Source organism: Zonotrichia albicollis, unplaced genomic scaffold (genome assembly GCF_047830755.1).
Source record: "Zonotrichia albicollis isolate bZonAlb1 unplaced genomic scaffold, bZonAlb1.hap1 Scaffold_83, whole genome shotgun sequence".
Lineage (NCBI taxonomy): Eukaryota > Metazoa > Chordata > Aves > Passeriformes > Passerellidae > Zonotrichia > Zonotrichia albicollis.
Window position 1 is genome coordinate 4757140 of NW_027428460.1, and position 13889 is coordinate 4771028.

The window sequence follows — 13889 nt, forward strand, 5'->3', positions numbered from 1 at the left end:
GGACACTTTCTCAGTTGTCTCCTTCAGTGGGACCCATTAAAAGTCCAAGAAACTTTGGAGCTGGATTCTGCCTTGGAGTTCTGGAGAGGTTTCTTCAGCTCCCTCTCAGGGACTGATGTTCAGGGCCTGAGCACAAAGCCCCAGAGGCTCATTAAAGTCCTTGTGCTGTGTCTGTGCTGCTGAGCTGGGCTGGGCTCCTGGCACAGAGGCAGCTCCTGGTAACCAAGAAGAGCTTCAAAAGCACATTTCTCTTGATGAGCAGCTCTTCTGCCAGCCCAGCAGGGCTGGGGCTCTGCCTGCAGCCACCCCGGGCACAGCACAGAGGCACAGAGAGCTTCAATCAGTCAGGGCTGGGAAGGTGCTGAGAATTGCCTGGGGCAGAATCACTGCCAGCCCTTGGCACAGGAACCTCTGGCTGCAGGACAATACAGCTGCATCTCCTGGAGCCATCTCCTAAAGCTTGAATATCCAAATACCTGCAGACCCTGTGAGTACAATTCTGAGTATTTCTGGTGCAGGGGAGGTGAAATGCTCATGAAGTTCTGACATGCTGAGGGCTTCTGATCAGTCATAGAATATTTCCAAGACAAGTTTTTTTTAAAAATGAGGAACTCTCCTAAGACTTTATATTCAGTTTCCTACTACTGGAGATTTGCAGGGAGAGGGGGATAAATATTAAAGTTTGAGTATGAATTAATAATTATGAGTTCTGACAAAGACTTGAGAAATCCGAACTGTTCATTTAAGTGATTACTAGGTTCACAAAAGATCCGCAATGTGCTTTCAGCTTCTCTGCCCATGGACAGCACCAGCATCACCTTTGCTGGACCCATCAGACTCAGTCTGAGCTGTCCTTTCTCCCAGCTGCAAACAGAACCTGCCCCCAGCCAGTGCCCTGCAAACAGACAGGGTTTTGTCAGGCCAAGGAGAGTGTACAGAGATTTGGGGTCTGTGAGTGCTGGCAGGGACAGATCAGGCACAGGGAAACACCTGTAGAAGGGAAATCTCCAGGAGGCAGAGAGAAGATCAGGCAATGAGAGAAAACAAAACCCAGCAATGCTGTGGCAGGGAGAGTTTAGAGATGCCCACAGGATCCCCTCCAGTGCAGCCCTCCCTCTGAACAAGCCCCCTCCCTCCTGTCCCCCAGCCAAGCCTCTGCCCTCAGGGCCGGGGCTCCAAGGTGTGCAGCCCCTCCTGTGCAGGCAGAGCTGCAGCAGAGCCGTGGGGCAGCTCTGCAGCCCCGGGCCCAGTTCCCTCTGCAGAGCACAGGGCTGGGAGCAGCTGCCCGGCCCTGGGGGCTCTGGCAGGGACACAGCTGGCTCAGGGTGACGCTTTCCCCAGTGCCCAGCTCTGAGCAATGCTGTCAGTGCAGCCAGGGAAGGAGCTGCATCTCCCTCAACCCAATACCATCATAAGGGCACCTGGAATCTCCCTGAGATTTCAGTCCAAGCTGGGAGCTTCAATCCAGGATGCAAACATGTCCTAGAGCATCTCTCAGTTATCTGAAAGCCCCAGGGTGAGGCACACAAGTTCTAGGATGGGAAAATGCTGTTGGGTTGGTAAAATGAGCCCTGTGTGTCCTTGGGTACAAATGTGGGGCTGACATCTTGAGAAGGGGATGGACATTTGGTGGACTGTGGGAGATCTATCTGGTCTCAGCAATGTCAGGATGGTTTTTAAAGGAAACATGGGAGAGATATCATCCTCTGTCTGGGAATGGAGAAAGCCCAGGGAATCCTGGAACAGGACAGGGAGAAAGATCTCCTCCCCTTACTCTTCACTCACCACCATGTCTTAGAGAACTCACTCTGTTCTCCCTGAGGGCAGCAGAAATGCTGAGAGTTTCTGACATCCAAAAATAAGTCAGCAGGAGAGGGGGAAGAGGAGCTGTAAAAACTCTAAAGGATTTAAACAGACTTTACCATACCTGCTTATCAGGCAGTGAGGGTGCAGATGCTGACACGGCCTTCTGTATCAATAGGATATCAAAGTGGAACACAAGAGCAGGTCCCTGTCCTCCTCCCTCATCTGCAGAGCAAGGCTGAATTAAAAAAACTCTGTCTGTAGTTGCCCTAAATGTCAAATCCCACTCAGGCAGCACCAGCCAAGGCTGCCCACTTGGAGCTGAAGGAAAATCTGCTCGAAAATCAAAATGGTGTCAGAGGATTACAGGAGAAGGGTCTGTAGGAAAAGACTTTGATTTTGCTGGAAGAAGTTTCTCCTAACTCTTCGCAGTCCTTTATCCATGAGCAGGTCCCCATGTGCAGCCCCAGCAAATGTCCAACAGCAGCTCCATCAGAAAACTCCTCCTACTGGCACTGGCAGACACACGGCAGCTGCACCTCCTGCACTTCTGCCTCTTGCTGGGCATCTCCCTGGCTGCCCTCCTGGGCAACGGCCTCATCATCAGTGCCGTCGCCTGCAGCCACCACCTGCACACGCCCATGTTCTTCTTCCTGCTCAACCTGGCCCTCAGCGACCTGGGCTCCATCTGCACCACTGTCCCCAAAGCCATGCACAATTCCCTCTGGGACACCAGGAGCATCTCCTACACAGGACCTGCTGCACAGGTATTTCTGATTTTCTTCTTCATTGGATCAGAGCTTGCCCTCCTGACCATGATGTCCTACGACCGCTACGTGTCCATCTGCAAACCCCTGCACTACAGGACCTTCCTGGGCAGCAGAGCTTTTGCCCACATGGCAGCAGCTGCCTGGGCCAGTGCCTTTCTCAATGCTCTCATGTACACGGCCAATACATTTTCCCTGCCCCTGTGCCATGGCAATGCCCTGGGCCAGTTCTTCTGTGAAATCCCACAGACCCTCAAGCTCTCCTGCTCCAAATCCTACCTCAGGGAACTTGGTCCTCTTATGGGTAGTGCTTTTGTGTTTTTTGCTTGTTTTGTGTTCATTGTTTTCTCCTATATGCAGATCTTCAGGGCTGTGCTGAGGATCCCCTCTGAGCAGAGACAGCACAAAGCCTTTTCCACCTCCCTCCCTCACCTGGCCGTGCTCTCTCTGTTCATCAGCACTGCTGCATTTGCCTACCTGAAGCCCCCTTCCATGTCCTCCCGATCCCTGGATCTGGCCCTGTCAGTTCTGTACTCAGTGGTGTCTCCAGCCCTGAACCCCCTCATCTACAGCCTGAGGAACCAGGAGTTCAAGGCTTCAGTGTGGAGACTGATGACTGGATGCTTTCAGAAACATTAAACTGCTGGCAAATTTCTGCAAGTCACTTTTAATACAAGTAATTTTAAATACTTCTTGCTGTTTCACGTGTAAGGGCATTTTCTTTGTTTTCCTTTTTCCATATTGTCCAAAAGAATGATCACTGTTTGTTCCATTTCCCATTTTGTTTCTCTCCATCTTTCCTGTGGCCACGAACTTTGTCAATGAGGGTCTGTGCTCTCAGTGACTTCAAATGAACTGAAGTATCTCCCAGCAGAGTTTTCTGCAGAGATGTTTGTTACCTTCTCTGGAGCTGCAGCAGCAATGTCTGTGTGCAGGCTGGGGCAGATCAGTGCTGGCCCAGCAGCTGTGCCCAGCAGCAGCAGCAGCACTTGGTGTTGCCAGTGCTGCTGCCGTGGCCCTGCCCCGCTGCCCTGGTGGCCCTGGTGTTGCTGCAGGGCCTGAGTGCTCTCGGGGCCGGGCACAGCCCTGGGGGTGGCAGTGCCGGGGCTGCAGCAGGGACAGGCCATGGGCACGGCTGGGGCAGCGCTGACGCCTCAGCCCAGGCCCTGGGGGCTCCAGGCTCCTTGCCCAGGCTCTCTCAAGAACACACCCAGGCCAATGCTCAGCACAGAAAAGCCCCGTGAGCAGCCCCAGGCTGGCCGTGGGCAGGCTGGGGGCAAACAGCATGGCTGGGGCTCTGCAAGGGCCCTGGGGGAGATGCGAAGGAGCAGCAGAGCAGGGGCTGATCCATCCCCAGTGCGCTGCACAGCCCAGGGCAGCGTCCCAGACCGTCCTCATGGAGCTGCCAACAACATCCCCCCTCTGCAGCCCTGGCCTCTCCCCCAGCTCACACAGGTGCCCCATCCTTGCAGGCACAGACACGGCAGCACTGGCTCAGCAGCCCCTGTTTGCATTGCACAGAGTACGGGGAGCACCCCCATGCTGTTGGTGTGGGGACATGAACCTGAGGGAGCACAAATGCCATCAGCCCCTGGGGCCAGCAAGGGCTGGGGGACACCAGGGAAACCACTCAGCTTTGTCCTGGCCTCTGCAGTCAGCCAGAATGTTTGTTCCCATCAGCTGGGAGTTTCCTGTCCCATTGCAGACCCTGCTGCTCAGAGCCAGGGCTGCCTGGCAGCCACCCCCAAACTGCCCTGAGCATTTCCCTGGCTTCACCTTTGCTATTCCTTCCTATTGCCTATTGCTGTCCCCTCCCCTGCAAAGCCGATCCCTGTTTGCCCTTTCCTCTCTGGCCCCACTCCCCATTGCAGATCCTGACTTGGCACCATGGGAACGTCCCTTGGGCAGCAGGATCATCCTACAAGTGCTGCAGGAATTGTCTGCAGGCTCCTGCAGTGCCTGGTGCTGCTCCCTTGCCAGAGGCACCCAAGGCCAGGGGGGCACATCTGGGCTGCTGTGTCTGCCTCTGGGGCTCCCTGTTCTGGGCAGTGAGGAGGAGCTGCAGAGGCTCAGCAGGACTGACAGGATGGGCTTTGGGGCTGGCAGGAGAAGCTGAGGGACCTGGGCTGCTGGAGCTTCTGAAGAGGAGGCCCAGGGCTCATCCTGCAACTGCTCCAAAGGTGGTTTCAGAGAATTCCAGAATCAGCAAGGTTGGATAAGGCCTTGGAGATCCTCAAGTCCACACTGTGCCCTGGCACTGCCTTGTGTCCTCTGATCCTCCTCTTCTCCAGGATAAACAACCACAGCTCCATCAGCTATTCCTCACAGGAGTTGTGTTCCAGATCCATCCCCAGCCTGGTTGTCCTTCTCTGGACACGCTCCAGCCCCTCCATGGCCTTCCTAAATTGGGGGCCCCAGAACTGCAAAGAGCACTCAAGGTGCTGCCCAAGCAGTGCTGAGTGCAGGGGAAGAATCCCTGCCCTGCTCCTGCTGGCCACACCATTCCTGATCCAGGCCAGGAGCCATTGGCCTTCTTGCCCACCTGGGCACACTGCTGCCTCATGTCCAGCCTGCTGTCCATCAGTCCCTGCAGGTCCCTTTCTGCCTGGCTGCTCTCCAGCCCCTCTGTCCCCAGCCTGTAGAGCTGCAGGGGTTGTTATGGCCAAAGTGCAGGACCCAGCATTTGGATTTGTTCAACCTCACCTTGTTGGATTTAGGCCCTGGATCCAGCCTGTCCAGGGCCCTCTGCAGAGCCCTCCTACCCTCCAGCAGATCCACACTCACACCCAATTTGGTGTCACCTTCAAATTTGCTGATGCTGGACTCAGTCCCCTCATGCAGATCATCAGTGCAGATATTGAAATCCACTCTGGCTGGCTCTGATCACTGGTCCCTCCTGTGGGTGCCCTGGGATGGCACTCAGGGTGATCTGTTCCATAACCTTGCCAGGCACCCAGGTCAGGCTGACAGGCCTGGGGTTGCCCAGCTCCTCTTTCCAGCCCTTTTTTGGGGATGGGCTCACAATGGCACCTCCAGTCCTCTGGGACCTCCCTGCTGAGACAGCACTGATGGTAAATGATGGAGAGCAGCTTGGGGAGCTCATCCTCAGCTTCCTCATCCCCTTAGGATGGATCCCATCCAATCCCACACACCTGTGAGCATCTGAGTGGCTCAGCAGGTCCCCAGCTGCTTCCTCCTGAAATACAGGGGGCTGATCTGCTCCCTGTGCCCATCCACCAGCTCAGGAGAACACTTGTCCCAAGGACAACCTGTCTTATTCTTGAAAACTGAGGCAAAGAAGTGGTTAGGTACATCAGCCTTTCCCTCATATTTGGTAACCACATCTCCCCCAATAATGAATGAAAATTGTTCTTGTACCTCCTTTTGCCTATGATGTATTTATAGAAACATTTTTATTATCCTTCACAGAATTGGCCTGGTTAAGCCTTAAGCTTTCACCTCTCTAATTTTCTTTCTGCATAACCTAACAACATACTTAAACATTTCCTGAGTTACCTGCCTCTCTGTCCAAAGGTGATGCACCTTCCTTTTTTACCCCAAGTTCCTGCAAAAGGCCCATCACATACAGAACATCACCTGTTGGCTAAAGTACAGTTCAGAGGAAGAAAATACAAGAGTCTATAAATGAAAAGAGGGAAAGCAAGCTAGGAAAGTAAAAGAAGAAGAAGAGGCTGGGAAGGCTAAAAAAAACTGGGACCCCCTTGACCACTTACCTCCTCCTACCCTTGCAGTACCTCAAATCCTTCCTCCAATTCCTCTTTCTGTGGAACCAATTCCTCCTCCTCTCCCAACTGTCATTCCTTTACCACCTCCTAACCCAGTTATACCTCCACCACCTTCCCCTCAACCCTCTCCTTACTCTCTTTACCCTTCACTACTGTCCCCTTACCTCTGCCATCTCATTCACCCCTTATTCACCAGCAAGTTCCTGCTCTGCCTCCCCAGCACAAATGAGAAGCCAAACAACATCTCAGAATCTCATGCCCAAGAGTGAAGTTACCCAGTCAACCTCCACAGCTGATGTTGTAACACCTGGTCCAAAGTGGCAAAAGTGAAAAATTGTTCCCTCTCAGAGAAGTTCCCATGGCCAGTGAGATTGGATTTGTAAACGCTCCCTTGACTGCGTCCAAAGTTGGAAACTTTAAGAAAGAATTGCAAAATTTAGTGGACGACCCAGTAGGAATTGCAAATCAAATTGATCCATCTTTAGCCCTAATATTTACATATGGGGAGAACTGAACTCCATCTTTAATATCCTATTTTCCCCGGAAGAGACTCGATTAATACGAACTGAAGGAATGAAAATTTGGGAGTGAGAAAACCAACCTGGGCCCCCAGGTGACCAAAAAATGCCTGTAGTGGAGCCTGACTGGGACCCTAATCAAGAAGAGGGGAGAAGGAACATGAGAGATTACAGGTCCCTGGTGACCAAAGGGATAAAAGAATCAGTCCCTAGAGGGAGTAATACCAGCTTAGCATTGGACGGCACCCAGGAAAAAGACAAGACCCCAGCACCATGGCTTAATAGGCTAAAGCAAAACTTCCAGATTTACTCTGATGTTGACCCAGGTAGCCCAGAAGACCAATCTTGGGTTCCCTGCAGTCGGGGATGACCCCAAGAATCCTTTTTTCCCAGCCTGATGTTTCCAAGAAGGAGTCTGAATTCTTTGGCTCTGGTTTCCAAGGTTGTTTATTGTTTCTTATCTATAACTTTTTTTCCCTGGCCTACTGAGATCTTTTCAGCAGGTCAGACAGAGGCACACTCTCCATTCCGGGGCTGGTGTCTATGTTTTATCCTATGAACTATGTGTATTTAATATTTATCATTATTTTCCAATACCTAAAGACACACAGCAGGGGACTTTCAATCAAAACAAATGCACCTTTTATTGCATGCCCATAGCAAATATAACAGAAGGATTAGAAAGGCGGTAAAGGACAAAGAGAGAGAGAAAGGAGGGTTGGGTTGGGGAATAGCTACCAACAGGGAGATGAAATCCTCATGGTCTGGCCAATAGATCCATCTGGTCACATCGGGGAGAATCTCAAAGTCTTTGGTTAACTCAGGGCTCTTTTATAATCTACCGCCGGGAGGGAGCAGGACGGCACATGGAGGATAAGTGGAGAATAAATCCATTGGGAACAGGCACAGACAGTCCAGTTCTGAACAGCAAAAACCGGTGCCAGCAGTGAGCAGGGCCCGTTGTTTCAGGACTGGTTCCTATGGGAAACATCCCGCTTCCCATGGCAGACATCCCGCTCCAGTCAGGCCAGCACTCCTGGGTTGGAATTTGAAGGGTCTCAGTCTCATTCCTTGGGGAGGGCTTCAATCTCTCTCCTTGACTATGGTCATGAGGCAGATGAGGGATCTTTGAACCGTGTCCTACAGAATGACATCCCAAAGCAAAAAAATTTATGCATTTTTCCATAAAATTAAATGTAATGAATTAATAAATGATAACTATGTTTTCTTGTTTATAATAGTATTATTCTATATTTGTATTACCAAATTTTAATTTTTATATTAAAAAATCCATACTTTTTTAGCAAGCAAAAAATTTATTGGTCATTGGTTCTAAGTAACAAAATTCCCTTCATCAATTCATTAACCAGTGTGCCATTGATTTCTGTATCTTTATGGTAATTAGTCGTATTTTCAATCCTTTTGTCATCTTTTTTTGATTTTCACAGAAAGGGTAAAAGGGGCCACTTCGAGGTCCATGGAGAACTTTCTGGGGCACGTTTGTGGCAGTTTTGGGTCTGGGGAGGGAATTCAGAGAGAACTTAGGGTCTGGAGGACACTTGGGGGGAGCCGGGTGGGCACTTGGAGGGGCACCCAGGGATTCTGAGGGACAGTTCGGGGTCCGGGGGAGCACTTGGGGGTCCAGGGGGACCCTTGGAGGTCAGGGAGGGGAATTTGGGGCCCCTTGGGGGGCTCTGAGGGGGCTTTCAGCGGCGTGGAGATTGATGGGAGTTATAGGCGCGGGTCTAACACAGTTTAACAAGGCCGCGGAGCATCACGGGAGTTCGAGGCGCAGCTGCAATGGCTCTCAGTAAGAGCGCGGGGCATGACGGGAGATGAAGTCCCGGCTGGAAAAAGCACTGGACATGCGCCGCGGAGCATGATGGGAGCCGTAGTCCCGGAAGTGGCTCCAGCCCTTGGTTTGGGGGTCCGGAATAGCTACTGGCGGTCCAGGAGCCTTCCCTTCTTCTGCATCCGAGCCGTGACTTGAGATCCTCGGGTAAACATAAACTGTTCGGGAGCACTTGCGGGGAGCTCCGGGAGCTCTAACCGGGCTCTTTAGGGCGGGGGGCACGGCAGGAGTTTTACGCGCGGGACTGTCCTGAGGGCCTCTGGGGCCGCGGCGGGGGAGAGGAGATGAATTCCCAGATGTGGCTGTACCGGGCATCTGTGGGGTCGGGAGCACTCAGGGTATCCGGGGACGCTTTTGGGGGCTCCCGAATGGACGCTGAGGGGGCATTGAGGCATCCTGGAGGGTCTGGCGGACACTTAAAGGACAAAGCCGTGGCGGGTCCCGGGGTTCTGTGGAGAGCAGGGCATGACGGGCGTTGTAGTCCCGGCTCCAATGGGGCTCAAAGGGGCAGCGGGGCATGACGGGAGTTGCAGGCAAAAAAAAAAAAAAAAAGTGGGGCCAATATCAGACACCGCTTCCGAGGTCCTAAACCAGGCGCTGATTGGTTTTGGGCGGTGATGGGCGGGAGTCTCGGCAAATGGGATGCGGTGAAGACGGGAACAGCCCATTCAACTTCTCCAGTCGCTCCCAGTACAGCCCAGTTCTTCCCCAGTACAGACCAACACAACTCCATTACAGGCCAGCTCATCCCAAGTAGAACCGAGGTCAACCCCAGTGCCCCTCCTGTCCCTCCCAGTACAGCCCAGTCCCTCCCAGTTCCCCCCCAATATCATCCACAGGATGCCCCAGTGTCCCTAGTCTTCCCCGCAATGGCCCCATTATCCCCAGTTAGTCCCAGTCCTCCCCAGTGTCACTCCCAGTATGTCCCAGTGTCTCCCACAGTATTCCCAGTGTTCCCCAGTATGTCCCAGTCCTCCCCAGTGTTTCCAAGGACAGTTTAATTTCTCACAGTGGCCATGGCAGCCAAACCCTGCAGAGGGGTCAGTGCAGTGCCCATGGCCACAGCCCCTTGCAGGGGCCCAGTGCAGCTTGGGCTGATGATCCACCCTCACAGCTGGCCCAGGGCAGCTCTGCAGTGCCTTTGGTGGCCCCTGGGGCTGGCACACACCTGAGCAGTGTGTCTGTTTGCACTGGGGAAACTCAGCAGTTTCAGATTGCTGCAAAAAAACCCCAAAACGCGAAAACCCCTCTCAGGCTGGGTGCAGCCAGCTCTGCAAGCACAGCAGGGCCCAGGGCAGTGAGGACAAACAGGATGGGGCTGGGCAACGTGGAGCAAGGTTGTCCACACTGGGTCAGAGCTCCAGGCACAGCTTCTGTGAGCAGGCCAGAGCTGCTGAGGAGAGACCCTGGGTCAATATCAATCACAGAGTGCTGCAATCACCTCTGCTCTAAAGGGAAATTTAATCAAAGACACCCTTTAAAAAAGGAATGTGTATTTTATTACTGCTCTTTGAAATCTTTCTCCATAACTGGACTAGGAAAACTTTAATGACACTCTCAGGGCTTTGCTGTTGTTTACATCAGACTCAATCTTTGAGAGTCAATAACACAAAGTTAAATTTAAACTCCAAATTTTCTTGAAGTTTTAATGGCTCCCCCAGAGGGACACCACTGGGAAAGTGTCCCCAGGTTCCAGTTAGAGCAGAACACTGGAGGCAGTGATGACAGCAGGGGACAAACAAGGCCAAGGTGTCTCTGGTGCTGAGCACACCTGGATGTGTTTCAGGAATGCAAAGAGCCAAGGCCTGAGCCCCAGCCCCTGGCCAGGCAGATCCTGTCCCTCCCTCCTTGCTCAGGGTTGTTCCTGGGATGGGCACTGGCATGTGGGGATGGGCAATGCCAAGGGCAGGAGCATGGGGCAGCCCCTGCCAGGCTGCTGAGCAGGGACAAGGAGGCAATGAGGCCCCAGGCCTGCAAGGGTCACTTGTCCCCTCGTGGCCTCAGGCCCAGGGCCAGCAGCCATGGCCAAAGTGCTGCCCAGGTTGGCTCTGGCAGGGCTGTCTTGCAGCTGCTGCACATCCCTGTGCCCTGTGCAGCCCAGGCTGTCCCACGGTGTCCCTGCCCTGCGCCTCTGTCCCTGCAGGCTGTCGGCATCCCCCGGCTGCCCCACCTGGCTGGGCCCTTCCTTTGCTGACAGCTCTGCCTCTGCCTGCCTCTGCCTGCCCACACAAAGCCTTGGGCTGATACCAAAAGGGTTCATTCCATTTTTACTGTGCCTGTGAACTTTCAGCACAGGAACAAGGCATTCAGGGGCTGCTTTCCCAGCAAGGATGGTTGGAGGGAAGATGAAGACATCTGGCTGAAGGGTGCAGGGATAGAGAAAACAAGGACTGAATCTGGGAACTTGGGGTGTGTTTTATGGAAATGGGTAAATTGTAATTCACATTTAGTGACTGTATTTAAACAACACACTGGTAGGATTACATTTCCATGTGATGTTGGGAGTTATCCCTCACTACAGCTCAGGCCTGAGTAAATTATACCCTCTGAAATAGCAAATGAGAGCAGCTCTGTGCTGAGTGGAGTGGAAACTGAGGACAGCAGAGGAGACCTGGGAGGGATTGAAGGGAGGTTTCAGAGATGGTGGATCATTTTAGCATAATAGAGAACAGCCCGAGAAAGAAAGAATTAATGCAATGGGCAGATAGGGAAAACAGACAGGACCCAAACAGAAAGGAATTTCCCTGCCGGGGCAGGGCTGTAGTGCAGCATGTCCCCCAGAAGGAGCCTTTGTGTGGGCAAGCAGAGGCAGGCAGTCATGGTCCTCAGTGGGAGCTATTAAAACTCCAAGAAAATTTGGCGTCTAAATTTAACTTTGAGTTCTTGAGAAGTTTTTTGAAGACACTGTCAAGGACTGAGTGTGATGTAAACAACAGCAAAGCCCTGGAGGGTCATTAAAGTTTTCCTAGCCCAGTTATGGAGAAAGATTTCAAAGAGCAGTAATAAAATACACATTCCTTTTTTAAAGGGTGTCTTTGATTAAATTTCCCTTTAGAGCAGAGGTGATTGCAGCACTCTGTGATTGATATTGACCCAGGGTCTCTCCTCAGCAGCTCTGGCCTGCTCACAGAAGCTGTGCCTGGAGCTCTGACCCAGTGTGGACAACCTTGCTCCACATTGCCCAGCCCCATCCTGTTTGTCCTCACTGCCCTGGGCCCTGCTGTGCTTGCAGAGCTGGCTGCACCCAGCCTGAGAGGGGTTTTTGCGTTTTGGGGTTTTTTTGCAGCAATCTGAAACTGCTGAGTTTCCCCAGTGCAAACAGACACACTGCTCAGGTGTGTGCCAGCCCCAGGTGCCACCAAAGGCACTGCAGAGCTGCCCTGGGCCAGCTGTGAGGGTGGATCATCAGCCCAAGCTGCACTGGGCCCCTGCAAGGGGCTGTGGCCATGGGCACTGCACTGACCCCTCTGCTGGGTTTGGCTGCCATGGCCACTGTGAGAAATTAAACTGTCCTTGGAAACACTGGGGAGGACTGGGACATACTGGGGAACACTGGGAATACTGTGGGAGACACTGGGACATACTGGGAGTGACACTGGGGGATACTGGGACTAACTGGGGACACTGAGGACATTGCAGAGAAAACTGGGGACACTGGGGCATCCTGTTGATGACATCGGGAGGAACTCGGAATGACTGGGAATGGGCACAGGTGTATTGGGAGGGACTGGGCTGCAATGGGAGGGACTGGAGGGGCACTGGGGTTGAACTGGCTTGTACTTGGGATGAAATGGGCTTTACCGGGGTTATACTGGTCTGTACTGGAAATGGAGTGGACTGTCCTTAGAGGGACTGTAGGAGGGTGATTTGGCTGTTCCCGCCTCCACCGCATCCCATTTGCCAAGAGTCCCGCCCATCACCGTTCGCAGCCAATCAGCACCGGGAACACGGGCCTAGGGGCGGTGCCTAGATAGGCGCCATATTTTCTCTTTGCATACAACTACCGTCATGCCCCGCGCTTCACAGAACACCCTGGCATCCGCCCCCATCTGTCCCATCAGTGTCCCCAGGCCCTCCAGGATCCCTCAGTGTCCCCTCAGCGCCCATTTGAGACCCCCCAAAAGCGTCCCCAGACCCCCTGAGTGCTCCCAACCCCACAGATGCCCGGTACAGCCACTTCTGGGAATTCATCTTGTTTTGCGGAGAAAAGAAGAAACCTCACAACTTGTAAAAGTTGTAAAGCCCGGTATGCTTTATTACGACGCGCGCCGGACGCAAGACTCCCCAAAAGGGCATGCGTGCCCCTGGAGACTCCGAGTCCCTTTTTTATCCCCCCTTCCAAATGCATATGCATACAGTTTCAAATTAAGTTCATACATATTCATTCCACATGACATTTAGCACTAATTCTTCTTTATCGAAGGAATTCCTAAGTCGGGGGCAGATTGACCTCGTGGTTTTTCTGTTTTTCTTTCTCTGTCTCCTTGCTGTCTCTGGAACGCGGCCTCTCCTTCAGCTTTAGCTCCACAGACCCTTCACCTCTCCTAGACACTTTACCTAGTTCAGGATGGATATTCTGTCTCATTCCCCCCTTTCCTAGGAAATAAGTAAATTCTTTTACTTAAGGAAAATTTCCACGACAATAAGTGTCTTTTAGCGCTTTACCATGTACATTTGACAAAGAGGTTAGTACAGCTATTCGTTGTAGCATTCTCCAGTTCCAAATTAACAATGTAATAGATAATCCTAAGCTTATCCCAACTAATATTAGTAAAACTAGAATAGGGTGGCACAACTTATCAAAGATTCCATTTGCAGTTGGTGATCACCCAAAGATCACATCTCACCAGTGATTATCCGTATTTTATTCTTTGTAGAACCCTGGTTATCTCCTTTGTATCATGTTGGACAGTAATTAATGTTTTCTTTCCATTCTCCTGAATTTCTTTCAGGATTTCCAATAGGTCTTGGTGTTTAATTAATTGTTTTACCAATGTAAGGTTCATCCCAATAGGGGTAGGTAGTAGTCTGTGATACATCGTGTAATTAGCCTGAATCAGCTGGTGGGATGTCACTGGGGCCAAGTACGAAAAATCACACCCGGTAATCTTAACAAAATTACAAATACAAAAGTTAGAATGATTTCTACTAGACAGAACAACATCATTGCTATCAACTTTTACTGCAGCACAGGCAGTCCTCA

The 13889-nt window shown here is 52.1% G+C and overlaps 1 protein-coding gene across 8 annotated transcripts in view; it reads left to right on the forward strand.

The window, feature by feature from the left end:
* The first annotated feature begins 8696 nt into the window (after positions 1–8696).
* Positions 8697–13889, forward strand: part of LOC141728062 (TOG array regulator of axonemal microtubules protein 2-like) — a 44950-nt gene continuing 39757 nt past the window's right edge. For 4 of the 8 annotated variants that reach the window (XM_074534375.1, XM_074534377.1, XM_074534374.1 and 1 more), the window contains exon 1: positions 8697–8833. The gene's annotated coding sequence lies outside the window, so the exon portion shown is untranslated. The remainder of the gene's footprint in view (positions 8834–13889) is intronic. The other 4 variants (XM_074534371.1, XM_074534372.1, XM_074534369.1 and 1 more) reach the window with 3 other exon arrangements.